The sequence below is a fragment of the Phoenix dactylifera genome, unplaced genomic scaffold, assembly GCF_009389715.1.
Source record: "Phoenix dactylifera cultivar Barhee BC4 unplaced genomic scaffold, palm_55x_up_171113_PBpolish2nd_filt_p 001207F, whole genome shotgun sequence".
In the NCBI taxonomy this organism is placed as follows: Eukaryota; Viridiplantae; Streptophyta; class Magnoliopsida; order Arecales; family Arecaceae; genus Phoenix; species Phoenix dactylifera.
The window spans coordinates 36,733-53,025 of NW_024068542.1; the positions used below are offsets into that span (position 1 = coordinate 36,733).

At 39.3% G+C, this 16,293-nt stretch overlaps 2 non-coding genes across 2 annotated transcripts; one reads left to right on the forward strand and one right to left on the reverse strand.

The window, feature by feature from the left end:
• Positions 1-106, reverse strand: LOC120108184. The gene has a single exon (XR_005509663.1). It is a non-coding gene; the product is annotated as a small nucleolar RNA R71 (small nucleolar RNA).
• An 8,557-nt stretch (positions 107-8,663) lies between these two features.
• Positions 8,664-8,769, forward strand: LOC120108180. Its single transcript, XR_005509659.1, has one exon. It is a non-coding gene; the product is annotated as a small nucleolar RNA R71 (small nucleolar RNA).
• The last annotated feature ends 7,524 nt before the right edge of the window (positions 8,770-16,293 follow it).

Here is a 16,293-nt window from a genome sequence, read left to right on the forward strand (position 1 = left end):
AGTTTAGACGTGCTATCACAAGCTTCTCCCAAACTAAGGGAGAAGAATTTCATGAAACTTGGGAGAGATTTCGGGACCTAATCCGTAAATGCCCACATCATCAAATACCTAAGTGGCAGCTAGTGCAATACTTCTATGACGGATTGACTGAACGAAACCGTCAGATGATTGATGCCGCATGTGGGGGGACATTCATGCTTCAAAATGAGCATGAAGTATGGAAATTATTTGAAAATCTAAATGAAAACTCCCTCCTCCACCATGCTTCATGTTCTCGTCAAGCACCCCCGAGTTCTCAAAGAAAAGGGATCATTTGTGAAATAAGTCATTCTATGGACCTGTCTAGCAAGGTAGATGCATTATCCCATAAGATTGACCAACTGATGACAGGTGGGCATTACATGAACTCTTCCCAAGCACAAGTGTGTACTATTTGTTCTAGCCCATTCCACCCTATTCATGAGTGCCCTTCAGCGCCCCAATTTCTCCGAACTCGTGCAAGAACAAATCAATGCTGCTCAAACACTGCCTAGACCGGGTAATGACCCATTTTCCAATACATATAACCCGGGATGGCGAAATCATCCAAACTTTTCTTGGAAGCAGCAAGCTTCGAACACAGCCCAACCCTATTCCCAAAATTTTCAAAATCCTCAGAATTTTCAAACCCAACAAAATATTCATCCCTACCGTCCCTCGACTCAATTTCAACACACTTCTCCTCCACTCCAAAGAAACACAGCCTTTGAGGAGAAAGTGTTGAACGCCCTTCAAGGTTTGGAAACCATTACACAATTAGTGCACTCTCATACGCAATCAATCGCCAAGCTAGAATCCCAAATGGGTCAACTAGCTAATGCACTAAACAAGCGAGAGGAAGGAAAGCTTCCAAGCCAACCACTAAGTAATCCTAGGGGATAATACATGGCTCAAGAAAATCAACTAAATGCAATTCATCATGAACAAGCCAATGCTTTGACTACCCTAAGGAGTGGACGTGTAGTAGACAATAAGATTGGGGAGGACAACAATAAGGAAGATGAAGAAGAGGATAGAAATGTGTCAAATGAAAAACCTTCTTCTTCTTCTTCACCTAGTCCACCTTCTGCCAAAACTCATATCCCAAAGGCCCCATATCCTGAAGCTCTTACTTCACCCTCTCCATTTGGCAAAAAGGGAACTTCATTAGAAGAGATGATGGAGGTCTTCAAACAAGTTAAAATTAACCTCCCACTCCTTGATGCCATCAGACAAGTTCCCTCCTATGCCAAATTTCTCAAAGACCTTTGTACACAAAAGCGAAAATCTAGGACACATGTGCCTAAAAAGGTCTTCCTAACTGAGCAAGTGAGTTCTATTCTCCAACACAACACCCCTCCAAAATTCAAAGATCCTGGTGCTCCCACCATCTCCTGTGTCTTAGGAAATAATTTCATTGATCGAGCACTCTTAGATCTAGGGGCAAGTGTCAACCTTTTACCTTATTCAGTTTATGAGAAACTTGGTTTAGGTGAGTTAAAACCAACCTCGGTATCCCTTCAATTGGCTGATCGATCTGTAAAAACACCACGTGGGATAATTGAAGATGTTCTTGTCAAGGTAGATAAATTCTATTTTCCAGTAGATTTCATTGTCCTTGATATGGAACATGAGCCCAATCCTAATAAACAAATCCCCGTGATCCTTGGGCGGCCCTTTTTAGCAACAGCCAATGCATGCATCAATTGTAGAACAGGGGTAATGAACATATCATTTGGGAACATGAAGGTAAAATTAAATGTGTTCAATGCGGCCGACCAACCCGCAAGGGAAATTGAGTGTTTTATGATAGACAAAATAGATGACCTCATAGAAGGAGATGCAAAAACTATCTCACTATGTCTGGCTGAAGACAATAAACTTAGCGCTTGTTGGGAGGCAACCCAATTCTCTTAGATTTCTTTAACATTGAGGACAATGTTAGGTTTAGGTTTGGGGGTATTTTTAAGTATTTTTTCATTTTTTGTTTTGTTTGCATCTCTTGCATTCGTTTTCACTTCATAATGTCAGGTTTATCAAAAGAAATAAAAAAATAAAAAAATAAAAATATCTTTTTTTAAAAAAAATGTGTTCATTTTCATTTTTTATAAAATAATAATAATAATTAAAAAAAATTAATTAAAAATTTTTTTTTGTTTTTTTATAAAAAAAACCTCATTTCTATACATTAATGCGAGAATGCTAAACACACAAGGTATATAAAATCTAAAAAGCCCAATGACTAGTCGGAAGTAATACAAATTTAAGTTCTTTTTATTAAGTCTCTCTTGGGGAGTTGTAAGCTAATTAATACTTTGGAATTTCACTACACACTGGCCGACTCTTCTAAGGTCTAGGCTCGACATTATGTTGAGAGTATGGTAGCAACCTTGGACCCTGATGAATCATACTTATCTAATCCAAAAAAAAAAAAAAACATCAATAAAAATGGATTTAGTCAGGAACATCGAAAAGGGCTACCTATTGTCAAAGATCAAGTGGGCTTGTGATGAGGACTCCGAGCATAAGTCCGTAGGGGAGTCTTGATGCCCGACACCTTATGCCAACTGGTGTGAGAGTTGTCGACTGATTGCTCGTTACACGGAGAAATCACCACAAGAGTAAAAGTGCACAATTTATATATCTTTTTTTAAAAAAAAAAGAAAAAAAAATGTTGTATTGACCGAAAAGACAATAGTGTGAAAGCCGTCGTTGTAAAAACTCGAGTAAACTAGAATATTACAGATAAAGCCCGTGAGGTACTAAAGTAAACATCCACAACTCTCGAAATCCTGCAGATAAGATGATTTTGAATCAGTGAGTAGGTCTTTTCGACCAATCCTTGGAAACTACTAGTATTAACAATATTTTGGAGATCCGAACCCTTAGCTTGTGTACGGTCCAGATTTCACCGAGCACTCCAGTATAAATAAGTCTTACAACTCCCTAAACGGAAACTTAATGACTTTAACTTAGATTGTATACTAATCTAGAATTTGGGCTGACTTAGTAAATAAAACCGTGTGTGCTTTGAAATTCTTATCATTTATGTATCTTAAATTAGATTTTAATTAAAAAAAAAGTTTTTTTTCTAGCTAGTATGCACTTGGAATTTGAAGTTTCATCAATCAAATTAAAAAAAAAAAAAACAACAACAACAACAACAAATTAATCATAACAATAAATGATATTGAAGTTTGTGGGTATCTTCACTGGAAACCCTCACGAGACTATAACTCGTCCACTAGGGTAACCTAGGGGTTTAAAGCCTTGTTGCATATGGTAAATACAATCGCGATTCCTGCGAAAGTGAGTTAATTTCTCTTCTATTTTGCTCGAGGACTAGCAAAATGTAGGTTTGGGGGTGTGATAAGTGCTAATTAATGTACAAATTTATCTATTTTACATAGCACTTATTATTATTGTTATACACATATTTTAAATATTAACAGAAGAAAATATGTTTCCCCTCGTCATTTCATTTTAATAAATTATTAGCGGTAATTCAAGTTTGGTTTAATTTTCTATATCGATTTAGTTTAATGTGTGTGCAGGTCGAGTCACCCCATTCACGAATTAGTCCCAATCTGTTTCATGTGTGGATTACTTTCTTCCACATGTGCATAAAGCTATCCATTCCTTTGTCCACGTCATCTTTCCCGTGTGCACCAGGCTTCCCAACTTAGCAAAACAGAGCCCTCCCAACCTACCCGAGTGGACCCCAACCATCTCTCTAAAAAATAATAATAATAAAATTCACTCACGCCCGTATTCATCTTCCGCATCATTCTTCTCCTCTTCTCTTCCCCTGTTTCGGACCATCTCCCAGCTCAGCCGTATCCTTCCCTATCCTTCCCAGATTTTCTCCACTATCCAAGCCAATCCAAGCTTCCCAGATGAATCCTCATGCGATTCATCATCCCCCGTATCCAGCAAATCTCCCAGGCTCAAATCCACACGTTTTTCCTTTGCTTCAAAACAAAGCTCATCTCCCTCCCAGCCGGCCCCAATGCAGCACTGAAACAAGGGAGATTTCCAAATCGACCCAGCCTCCCGATTCTCGCCATCACCGTCCGCGTCTCCTCCGGATTCAAGATCCCAAATCTCGGATGACCCCGCCTCTTCATCCCGCGATGCAATCCAGCGAATCAGGCGTTCGTCTGAAGCGTCTTCAACGCATCCATGGCGCAATTCAAGTCTGCAGCACATCTCCGGCCATCCGGATTTCCTTCCACAGCCGAGGCGTCCCAGATCTCAGCTCCCAATCGCGACCAGATCAGCAGAGATCGTGCCGGCACGCCTCACGTCTCCAGCCAGCCACGCATCAGGCATCCACCTGCATCCCCGCCTCCTCACAGCTGCCGTTCCGAGCGAGATCCGAGATCAACGATCCACTCCTAGCAGTCAAAATCCCAGCATCTCCGCCTCTTCCTCCGCCGGTGATGCAGCTCGCAGCCGAGATCTAGCTCCGCCATCAACCGCGTGCGTTCCGAGCCGCATCAAGAGCCCAGCCTTCTTTCCGTGATCCCAGCCTCCTCCGCGTCCGGGCATCCCGTGATCTCACATCCGCATCTCCAGCGCGCTCTCAGTGGATCCATCAAGGGGGAGAATGGGTATAAAGAGGGTGGCCGTCGGCTTGGAAAGGAGAGAGCTCGGTTGAGAAGAAAGAAAACAGGGGAGAACCCCTGTTTCGGTGAAGAAGAAGAAGCCACCAGCCGAGAGAAAGAAATAAAAAAAAAGAAGAGAGAGGGGAGGAAAGAGAAGAGTTTGTGTTATTCTGGGAAGAATGAGAGGTGAAGGCTTTCATTTGAAGATGGAAGGACATCCGGCCACCATGCGCGGCTGAACACCTAGTCTAGGGCTGGATGAAGCCCTAGCAATGTAACAGGGCATTGTAGTTCTTACTCTTTTAATCTTTTTGGAGTTTGTTTAAATTCTCATTCTCAATGAAAAATTATTTTATGATGTTTAAACCTTGAGCATGCCATTTACTATTCATGTTGCTAAAGTAGTCTAAGATGATCCATGCCTAGGAAGATGAGATGTGCTACACCCTAGATTAGCATACTTAGGTAGACACTTCATGCTATACTGAAGATGGATCTTCCTAAAACTCTTTATGCTTTTATTTTATAAGGCTTGTAGCCAAAATTGCATGCCTCTCCAAAAGATAAGATTAAGAACACAATCCTTGATGCAATGCTATGTGGTGGATTCCAAACCCTAGATCTATTTACTTTGATAAAATTTCAATCCGTACTCATAGTTTGATTTAGTTAAATCAAGTTAGCAAATCCTTCTTGTTGATTTATTTTTAAAAGAAAAATAACTTATTCTTCAATCCCTGTGGACCGACACCCGTAATCACTATCCTACAGGATACGTGCTATTGCGTGGTTTTATTTTCAAAGTTGAAATAACCGATCAAACACTCAATTGGATTCATTAGTAAGCAAAAGATATACTCAAATGCTTTGAGCTCATCAAAATCAAATAGAATTTTAATCAATCACTCCACAAGTGCATTAGCTAGTTGCCCCATTTGGGATTCTAGCTTGGCGATTGATTGCATGCGAGAGTGCACCAATTGTGTAATGGTTTCCAAACCTTGAAGGGCATTCAACACTTTCTCCTCAAAAGCTGTGTTTCTTTGGGGTGGAGGAGGAGTGTGTTGAAATTGAGTCGAGGGACGGTAGGGATGAATATTTTGTGGGGTTTGAAAACTCTAAGGGTTTTGAAAATTTTGGAAGTAGGGTTGGGCAGTATTTGAAGCTTGCTGCTTCCAAGAAAAGTTTGGATGATTCCGCCATCCTGGGTTATATGTATTGGAAAATGGGTCATTACCCAGTCTGGGCTGTGTTTGAGCAGCATTGATGTGTTCTTGCACGAGTTCGATGAATTGGGGCACTGAGGGGCACTTATGAATAGGGTGGGATGGGTTAGAACAGATAGTACACACTTGTGCTTGGGAAGAGTTAATGAAATGTCCTCCTATCATCAATTGGTCAATCTTATGGGACAATGCATCTACCTTGCTAGACAGGTCCATAGAATGACTTATTTCAAAAATGGTCCCTTTTCTTTGAGAACTCGAGGGTGCTTGTATTAGAAGTATGCCCTAGAAGCCAATTTGGCTGACGCATTATTTTATTCTGGAACATAAATTTGTACTTGACCTAATTAAGTTGGGCATTTTTTTCATTCATGCTCTTATGTGTCCATGAATCGTCCAAGGAATTAATAAGATGATGACGCATATTATCAAGAGTTGAGAATTTGAGGCATGTGTCATTGGTGATTAATTCCTGAATTGCTCCTGATAGATGGATCATCACGAGGACAGTGATTGATCCGCTGAGATTAGTGCACATATTGCTTTCTTTGATGGACGAGTCTTGAGTCCACAGTGTAGGGACACTGGAGCAATTGTGCAAGTGATTGTTAGAGAACAAGGGTACTAAGCGTGACCAAGACAAGAAGTCACTTGGATGTCTATCCACTCGTCAGTGACTTGCTTGATGTTGCAGTAGTATGACTGGTCCTTTGACCTGCAGTGCTTCGGCTACTCACAGTGAGGTTATTGTAGTTTGACTGCACATATACATGGTCTCTAAACATATGGGTCCATGCAGTGTAGATTGGCTGCAGTAGGTTCACTGTAGGAGTAAGGTATGCACCTATATGGAATCTATCGACCTTGGTAGATAAGGAGAGATCCTATGTGATTTATGAGACTGAGTTCGTAAGACCTCGGCCGGGGCAGTAAGCACAGTGGAGAAAGAGTTTTCCACTCTCGAGCTTAAGTTGAATAAATCTTGACATATGACAGACGATGGGGTATGACGAGTTGTCCATGACCTCCGTCCTGTAGGGATCTACGATAGAAGGACTGTATCATATGATAACTGCACCTAGAGGTTCATCATTCCATTCTGCTGGGTAGCCACTACATGCTGCTAGGTGTCACTGGTGGATGGTGAGACTTACAGGAAATATCTTGATGATCGATAAATCCTGATGAGTTGAGTTGGAACTGTTCCAACCCATTGAAAGATATTTTCAATGATATTGTGATAGAGATCGCAATATATCTTACTACTAGTCAGAATAGAATCTATGGGGTCACACACACTAGAGGTATTGACCGATCCGATGGTTGAAATGTGATTATGAATCACGAGTAATCAATTCGATTGATAATCAAATTGAAGAAGGAACAATGGGAATTGATTAATTGGACTTGGAACACGAATCCTACTTGGAGTAGGATTCCTAGAGTCTTAATTGGATTAAGACTGGGAATCCTACTTGGACTAGGACTGGGAGTCCTACTTGGAGTAGGATTCCTACAATCCTAATTAGATTAGGATTTTGAATTCAATTTGGATTCCTACTTAGAATAGGATTCCTAGAATTCCTAATTGGATTAGGACTTTGGATTCAAAGAAGAGTCCTAATTGGAATAGGACTAAAATTAAATAAATCCTAATTGGATTAGAATTTCTTAAGTCCCAATTAATTATTAATCTAATGACTCCTAATTAGATTAGGATTGAAGGGTTCAATTGAGTCATGATTCATTGAGTTCTAATTGGATTAGGACATTGCATGGATCAAACCCAAAATTAGTTCACCCTTGGACTAAGCCTAATTAGATTAGAGCTTAGCCACATTAGGGCCTCCCAATCCTTACTTAATGAGGATTAGGGTTAACCATGAGGGAGGGGCGCATCCTTGGTACGGCAACACAAGAGGGGCCGGCGCCCCTCTTGGAAAAAGATCAAGGGCTCCTAATTTGTAGGAGCCCTTCATGCCTTTAAAAGGAGAAGTGGGCGGCACCCTAGGGCATTCATTTGAAGCCCTCTCACTCTCCAACTTGTGGCCACCCTTTCTCCCCTTGGTTTTCAGCCGCAAGCAAGGTGAGAAGAAAAGAAAGCTTGGCGGCCATCTTCTTCCCTCCTCCTTGGTTCCAACGCAGGGAAAAGGAAGTATGCTGCAGGGGCTTTGATTCTTCTTCAAACTTCATCCTTCTTCTTTCTCCTCCCAAGCACAATCATGGGTTGATTCAAAGGGAGGACATCAGCCATCCAAAGTTGTCTCTGCAAGGGAGCTAGCACCCCGGGGAGACAAGGAAGCTTTAATCGGATCTCTACTTTGTGTGGATACCCGTAGAGGCCGGACGCGTGAACGGTTTCAAGCGAACCATCCTCCTAAACCACGAACTTCAGTTTGTGGTGATCATCTACCCGCACAAGGTGAAGATCTAATCTTCATAATAGTTTTAAAAGTTTTAATTCTAATCTATCTACGAACAGTTTTTAAACAACGTTCATAGGATGAACGATTGATCCCGCGCATGCCTCTTCCGTTGCCATCTGAAATTTTTTAAATAATTACCATGCTTAACGAGAAAGAAATAATTACCATCTGAAATTTTTTATATTTTCTATGGCATGGGCGGGTTCCCACCAGCTTAACGAAAACAGGAAGCATGGTGGAGGGAGTTTTCATTAAGATTTTCAAATAATTACCATGCTTCATGCTCATTTTGAAGCATGAATGTCCCCCCGCATGCGGCATCGATCATCTGACGATTTCGTTCAGTCAATCTATCATAGAAATATTGCACTAGCTGCCATTTAGGTATTTGATGATGTGGGCATTGACGGATTAGGTCCTAAAATCTCTTCCAAGTTTCATGAAATTCTTCTCCCTCGGTTTGGGAGAAGCTTGTAATGGCACGTCTAAACTGGTTCGTTCTTCCTATGGAAAAGTACTTTTTAAGAAATTCTTGTTGCATTTGATCCCAGGAATGAATCGAATTAGCTTCTAAAGAATTCAGCCATTGCTTGGCTCTAAGTTTTAAGGGAGAAGGGGAATAATCTAAGTTTTAGAGCATCATCAGTGAAATTCTGAATCTTGATAGTGGTGCAAATCTCAAGAAATTCATCTGGGTGTTTATATGGGTCTTCATTGGTGAGCCCATAAAAAGATGGGAGCATTTGGATCACACTAGACTTTATTTCATATTATACAGCTGCTACTTCAGGCAATCGAATGCAAGATGGAGAAGTGTAAATGGTGGGAGTAAAGTACTCCCTTAGGAGTTTGGGTTGTTCTTCAGCCATCTCAGGAGGTGAGGATGATTGTAATGTTCTGATCTCAGCTCGAATATTTCTAAGGGTCCGTTCTATTTCAGTATCAAAAGGTAATAGGCCACGTACTCTAGAACGACTCCCTTGCATACACTAGTACTTGATCAGTCAAGCATGCAATGAAAGAAAAACACATCAATCCTTGTTTTTGCCCTAAAATCGCTAGACAGCTTCTAACTGGTCTGAAGAGGGCACCTAAGCCTCCAATCCGGTCTAATGAACCGAGTTGACCAGGTAAGCTCCCAGGTAAGTGGAGGGGTCACGATGCGTTCGCAAAGGTCCCACTTAAAAACTACTTGCCTTGAATAGATGAACTGTATTTTTTAGGCAAAACTTTACAGCATTCTTTTTCCAGCTATTCTCCTTTTGATCATCCCAGATTTTTCCTTCGATTCCTGATCAAATAAGACCAAAAGAAAAATTAAAAAAAATTAGTAGAAGAGAAAAAGGAGATAAGAAAAGTAACAATAATAGAAAATAATAGGAAAAATAGATGTATATATATATATATTGAAAGTTTTTTTAATTAATTAATTATATAACTATGCTAGCAATCTCCGGCAACGACGCCAAAAATTGATCGGTTCTTTCAATTTTAAAAATAAACCACGCAATAGCACGTATCCTGTAGGATAGTGATTACGGGTGTCGGTCCACAGGGATTGAAGAATAAGTTATTTTTCTTTTAAAAATAAATCAAGAAGAAGGATTTGCTAACTTGATTTAACTAAATTAAACTATGAGTGCGAATTGAAATTTATCAGAGTAAATAGATCTAGGGTTTGAAATCCACCACATAGCATTGTATCAAGGACTGTGTTCTTAATTTTTGTCTTTTGGAGAGGCATGCAATTTGGCTACAAGCCTTTTAAAATAAAATCTTAAAGAGTGTTAGGAAGATCCATCTTCGGTGTAGCATGAAGTGTCTACCTAAGTATGTTAATCTAGGATGCAGCACACTTCATCTTCCTAGGCATGGATCATCTTAGACTACTTTAGCAAACATGATTAGTAACTAGCATGCTCAAAGTTTAAATATCATAAAGGAATATTTCATTGAAAATAAGAATTTAAACAAGCTCTAAAATAATAAAAAAGTAAGAACTACAATTGCCCTGATACATTGCTAGGGCTTCATCCAGCCCTAGATTGGACGTTTAGCCGAGCATGGCTTCCGGACGACCTCCCATCTTCAAATGAAAGTCTTCCGCTCCCATTCGGCTCCCTCTATTCCCAAAATATCCAAAATACTCTCTCTCCCCCCGCTCCTTTCTTTATTTTTTTTTATTTCTTTTCTCTCCTTCTCGGCTCTCTTCTTCTCTTCACCGAAACAGGGTCTCCCCTATTTCTTTCGAACCGAGCTTCCCCCAGAGAGCCCCCTTCCTCCTCTGCTCTTCCTCCTTTTATGGATCAGCCAGCGATGGATCCGTGAAGAGGATTGTCCGGGGTGCTCATTCGGGAAGGGGGAATGGATCATGGGCTGATGATTAAGGGGCGTGATGCTGGGGGGCAGATCGCGGACGAAGATGATGAAGGGCGTATATGGCTGGATCTCGGGCTTGATTGCAGATGCTAGTGAATGCGGAAGGGAGAAGAGCAGCGGAGGTGGGGTCATCCGGGATTTGGGGATCTTGAATCCGAAGGAGACGCGAACGGTGATGATGAAGAACGGGATGCTGGGTTGCAGGAAGGAGGGACGCGAGCTGGAAGGAGCAGATCACGGCTTGGAGCTGGGAATCCGGACTCTTGGATGTGGAAGACGCTCGGCTGGCTGGAAGGTGGAATGGGCTGCGTCACGGGCGGAAGAAGGGCCGGAGATGAAGACGATGCCGAATAGGTGGATCTGGCGCGCGGCTGATACGAGGTCCCGTTGTTTTGAAGCGAGGATGGAGAATCGGGTTGCTTTGGTGGGGGACGATTCGAATCATCGGCATCAAAGAGTCTCCCTATTTCAGCGTTGTGAAGGAAAGAATGGAAAGTCTATTGGATGGCTGCTAATCTGGGAAGGATAGAGGAATTGGCTTTGGATTTGAGGTGGTTCATGATGTTGACTTGTCCTCGAGTCCAATGTCATTTAAATTTAATTCTCGCTAAACTGCTTCAAACTTAACTCGATCAGATAAAATAAACAAGAATGTGACTTAATAAAAAGGGTTATTCAAACCTTTTCCCAATACAAAAATAATTAATTATAACTTTCAATCTAATCAGGACCAAAACCCATTTAATTATACCCTTAGCTTGATTACAATTCCATCAGGTTACCGAACCGGGTAAATACAATCTTCTCCTTATATGTTTTCATGAAAGATCGCAACCAGGAGAGAGACAAGTCCAGAGTCTGTTTTAAGAAAAGAATTATTTACTTCTTACCATATTTTAAATTTGTTTCAATGTTTATTCAATTTCATGGTAAAATATATATTTATCAGTTTAGGAACATTGATAAGTGCTATGAAAAGATAACTAAATTATAAATTATTAAGCACTTATCAATTGTATGATGCCTTTAATGAACTAATGGATGAATATAAGTCAATAAACCTTAAAAACAAAGAATTGAAGCTAACTAATCAATCCTACATTTATAAAAATGATAAATTGATTAAGGATAAGGACTCCATCGTCAAAAAAAACTTAAAACTTAAAACAAGTAACCAATTGCTAACTCAAAAAACTGGTACCTTAATTAAAGATAAAGAAAGACTAACTAAGGAAATTTCAGAACTTAAATATAGTATTCAAACTCTAAAAGATAACCTTACAAAAGATTTAAACTTACTAAAAATAGAAAAACTAAACTTAACAAAAGAACTTGAAAAATATAAACCTATAGTTGAGAAGTTTACCTATAGTTCTGAAAAACTAGAAATGATTCTTAATAGTCAAAGAGCTGTATTTAATAGAGTCGGTTTAGGATATAAGCCTAAGTACAAGCAAAAATTTCTTAAAAACTTTTTTGTAAAAGCCGGTGAAAGTAAAACTAAAAATGTAACCTGTTTTTGTTGTGGTGGAGTAGGACATAAAGCTAATGTATGTAACCATAGAAAAACTGAAGCTAAAAGAAAGATTAAAAAAATTTGGGTTCCAAAAGGAACCAACATAACTAACCTTGAAGGACCCAAGAAAACTTGGGTACCTAAAATTGTATGATTTTCTTTGTGTAGGAGTGTCTTGCAGCCAAGCTCAATAAAAACTGTGGGTACTTGGATAGTGGCTGCTCAAGACACATGACGGGTGACAAGGAGCAATTCTTCACCCTAGAGTCTAAAAAAGAAGGTGCGGTGACTTTTGGAGACAATAACCAAGGTCACATCATTGGTATCGGTAAAATACAAATCACCCCTTCAACCTTTATTATTAATGTTCGGTTTGTAGATGGTCTTAAGCATAACTTACTTAGCGTTAGTCAATTATGTGATAGAGGTTTTGATGTTCTGTTTAAGCCATCTTTATGCATCATAACCAACTCAATTGACAATAGCTTAGTGTTCAAAGGACTAAGATGCGGCAATGTTTATGTAGTAGACCTTGAAGATCTTGCTAAAAATAGCCGCTGTTTAGTAGCTAGTGATACTAAGGTCAATGATGCAAGTTGGTTATGGCACCGTAAATTAGGTCATGCAAGTATTGATACTATATCTAAATTAGTTAAAAGAGATTCTATGATTGGTTTGCCAAAGCTAAAATTTGAGAAAAATAAAATTTGTAAAGCGTGTCAATTTGGCAAACAATCTACAAGTTCTTTTAAATCTATAAATCGTGTCTCTACTACTAGACCTCTTGAGCTACTTCATATGGATCTTTTTGGACCAACTAGGACCACAAGCCTTGGTGGAAATAAGTATGGTCTTGTCATTGTAGATGATTTCTCTAGATACACATGGGTCATATTTTTAGCTCGTAAAGATGAAGCATTTTCAGTATTTAAGAAATTCCATAGGCAAGTGACTAATGCAAGAAATGCTTCAGTTATATTTATTAGGAGTGATCATGGAACGAAATTTGAAAATCATCTATTTGAAAAATTCTGTAGTAAAAAGGGGATAACTCATAATTTTTCTGCACCTAGGACTCCACAACAAAATGGAGTGGTGGAAAGAAAGAATAGAATCCTAGAGAAAATGGCTAGGACCATGTTATGTGAAAGTGATCTCCCAAAGTACTTTTGGGGTGAGGCTATTAACACATCATGTTATATACTAAATAGAGTTTTATTGAGACCAATTATAAAGAAAACACCCTATGAACTTTGGAGAGATAGAAGCCCAAAGTAAATTACTTTCATGTCTTTGGTTGTAGGTGTTTTATTCATAACAATGGCAAAGATAATTTAAAAAAATTTAATTCTAAATCTAATGAAGGTATCTTTTTGGGATATTCTACATCAAGTAGGGTATATAGAGTGTTCAACAAAAGAACCCTCGTTATTGAAGAATCTATTCATGTTATTTTTTATGAGACTAATGATTCTTCCTCTAGCAAGAGAGCAGCTTTTGATGATGATGCAGGAATACTTGAGGAAAAGATGGATCACATGACTCTACAAGAGGATGAACCCAAGCTAGTTGAAGAAACTTCAACAAGCCAAGAGGTAATTGCCGAACTGGGCTTACAAAAGCTTGGAGGTATGCTCACGGTCTCCCTAAAGAGTTAATCTTAGATGATCCATCTCAATCTGTTAGAACTAGAGCCTCTCTTAGAAACTTAAATAATCATCTAGCATTTGTTTCACATTTAGAACCTAAAAATATTGAAGAAGCTGAAAATGATGTAAATTGGATTAATGCTATGCAAGAGGAACTAAACCAATTTACAAGAAACAAAGTATGGAACTTAGTAGAAAGACCCAATAAATATTCAATAATTGAAACTAAATGGATATACAAAAATAAACTTGATGAAAATTGAGTTATGGTTAGGAACAAGGCTAGACTAGTAGCAAAGGGTTATAATCAAGCAGAAGGTATAGATTTTGATGAGACCTTTGCTCCTGTGGTTAGACTTGAAGCAATTAGACTGTTACTAACATTTGCATGTTTTAAAGATTTCAAATTATTTCAAATGGATGTAAAAAGTGCCTTCTTGAATGGGTATATTAATGAGGAGGTTTATGTATAGCAACCTCCTGATTTTGAGAGTCATCAATACCCCAATCATGTTTATAAACTAAATAAAGCACTTTATGGTTTAAAACAAGCTCCTAGAGCATGGTATGAAAGACTTAGCAAATTTCTATTAGACCATAAATTTTCTAGAGGAAATATTGATACAACCCTATTTTTGAAAAAGGAAAACAAAGATATGTTAGTAGTGAAGATTTATGTAGATGATATTATTTTCGGTGCTACTAACAATCGTCTTTGCGAAGAGTTTGCTGAATTAATGCAGAATGAATTTGAGATGAGCATGATGGAAGAATTGAACTACTTCCTCGGACTTCAAATCAAACAATCTAAGGAAGGAATTTTCATCAATCAAGCTAAATACATCAAGGAAATGTTAAAGAAGTTTGATATGGATGGAAACAAGTCAATTGGCACTCCTATGAGCTCATCATGCAAACTAGACAAAAATGATCAGGTAAATCAGTAGATCACAAGCTGTATAGAGGTATGAAAGGATCATTATTATATCTTACAGCAAGTGGACCTAATATCATGTTTAGTGTATGCATGTGTGCTAGATATCAATCTAATTCTAAGGAATCACACCTAATTGCCGTTAAGAGAATTTTTAAATATCTAATAGGAACAAAAAATATAGGTCTATGGTACTCTAAAGAATCAAGCATAAACTTAATAGGATACACTGATTCTGACTTCGCTGGTTGTAAACTTGATAGAAAAAGCACCAGCGGGTCATGTCAACTTTTAGGAGAGAACTTAATTTTATGGTTTAGCAAAAAACAAAACTCGGTTGCACTATCTATGGCGGAAGCCGAATATGTTGCTGTCGGAAGTTGTTGTGCTCAAATTTTGTGGATCAAGCAACAACTTGAAGATTATGGCATTAAACAAGATAAGATTCCCATAAATTGTGATAATATAAGTGTCATAAATCTAACTAAAAATCCAATTCAGCACTCAAGAACTAAACATATTGAGATAAGACATCACTTCATAAGAGATCATGTGTTAAATGGTGATGTGATGCTTGAATTTATTTGTACTGATGATCAACTTGCTGATATCTTCACAAAACCCTTGAGTGAAGATCGATTTTGTATTCTTAGAAGAGGGTTAGGAGTGATTGATCCATTCTTGTGATACTCTCCTCTAATTCATTGATTTTGATGATTAGCTTATGTTGGATATAGGATTTCTCGTCTATGGTCATCAAATCATTCCTTAAGTTCTAAACATTTCCATATCTCTCTCCTTTGGCACAGAATTAACTGAGTTTTTGGTTATGTGCCAGAGTTCGAGTCGACTCAAATGAATCTAAGAGTCAACTCATGGGCGAGTCGACTTGCGCTTTTTTAGGAGTCGACTCGAGGTCGAGTCGACTCGCGCTTTACTGGAGTCCATTCGAGGTCGGAAATCCGTCTTTTAACCCTAATCGAAACATTTTTTCCAAACTTTCTTTTCGGCTGCCACTGTTCCAAAAATCCTAGAGTCGTCTCCGACCTCTTTCTTCGTCCTTTCTCCATTGTTTCTTCCTTTTTTTCCGTGTTTCCACTCGTGTTAGGTCGAAAATGCCTAGAAAAGCTGTCGTTTCTCGCGGGAAGAGACCCCTTGCAGCGTGCGGCGCCGAGAGACGGTACAAGGCGCGGAATGAACCTGTGAGGCCACCACCTCCGGTTCCCTCTCCGCCTAGGCCGACTCCCTCGCATTTGTGCACCGGGAGGGTTGTCTCCACCGGAAGGAAGGTCAACTTTCACTTCCTCTCCCGGGAAGGGTTCACCTTAGGGCATCGTCTTAGGGCCCAGGGCTTAGAGTATTTTTGTTCACTTGACCTCCCTACATACCCAGGGTTAGTTAGAAAATTTTATGGGACCGTCACACGGGGTGGCGGTGGTATCCAAGGGACTGTAGCAAATGTCTCTATTTCCATTTTGGAAGATTTCATTGCTCGAGTCCTCCATCTCTCCCAAGAGGGGATTGCTCCCACATATCCC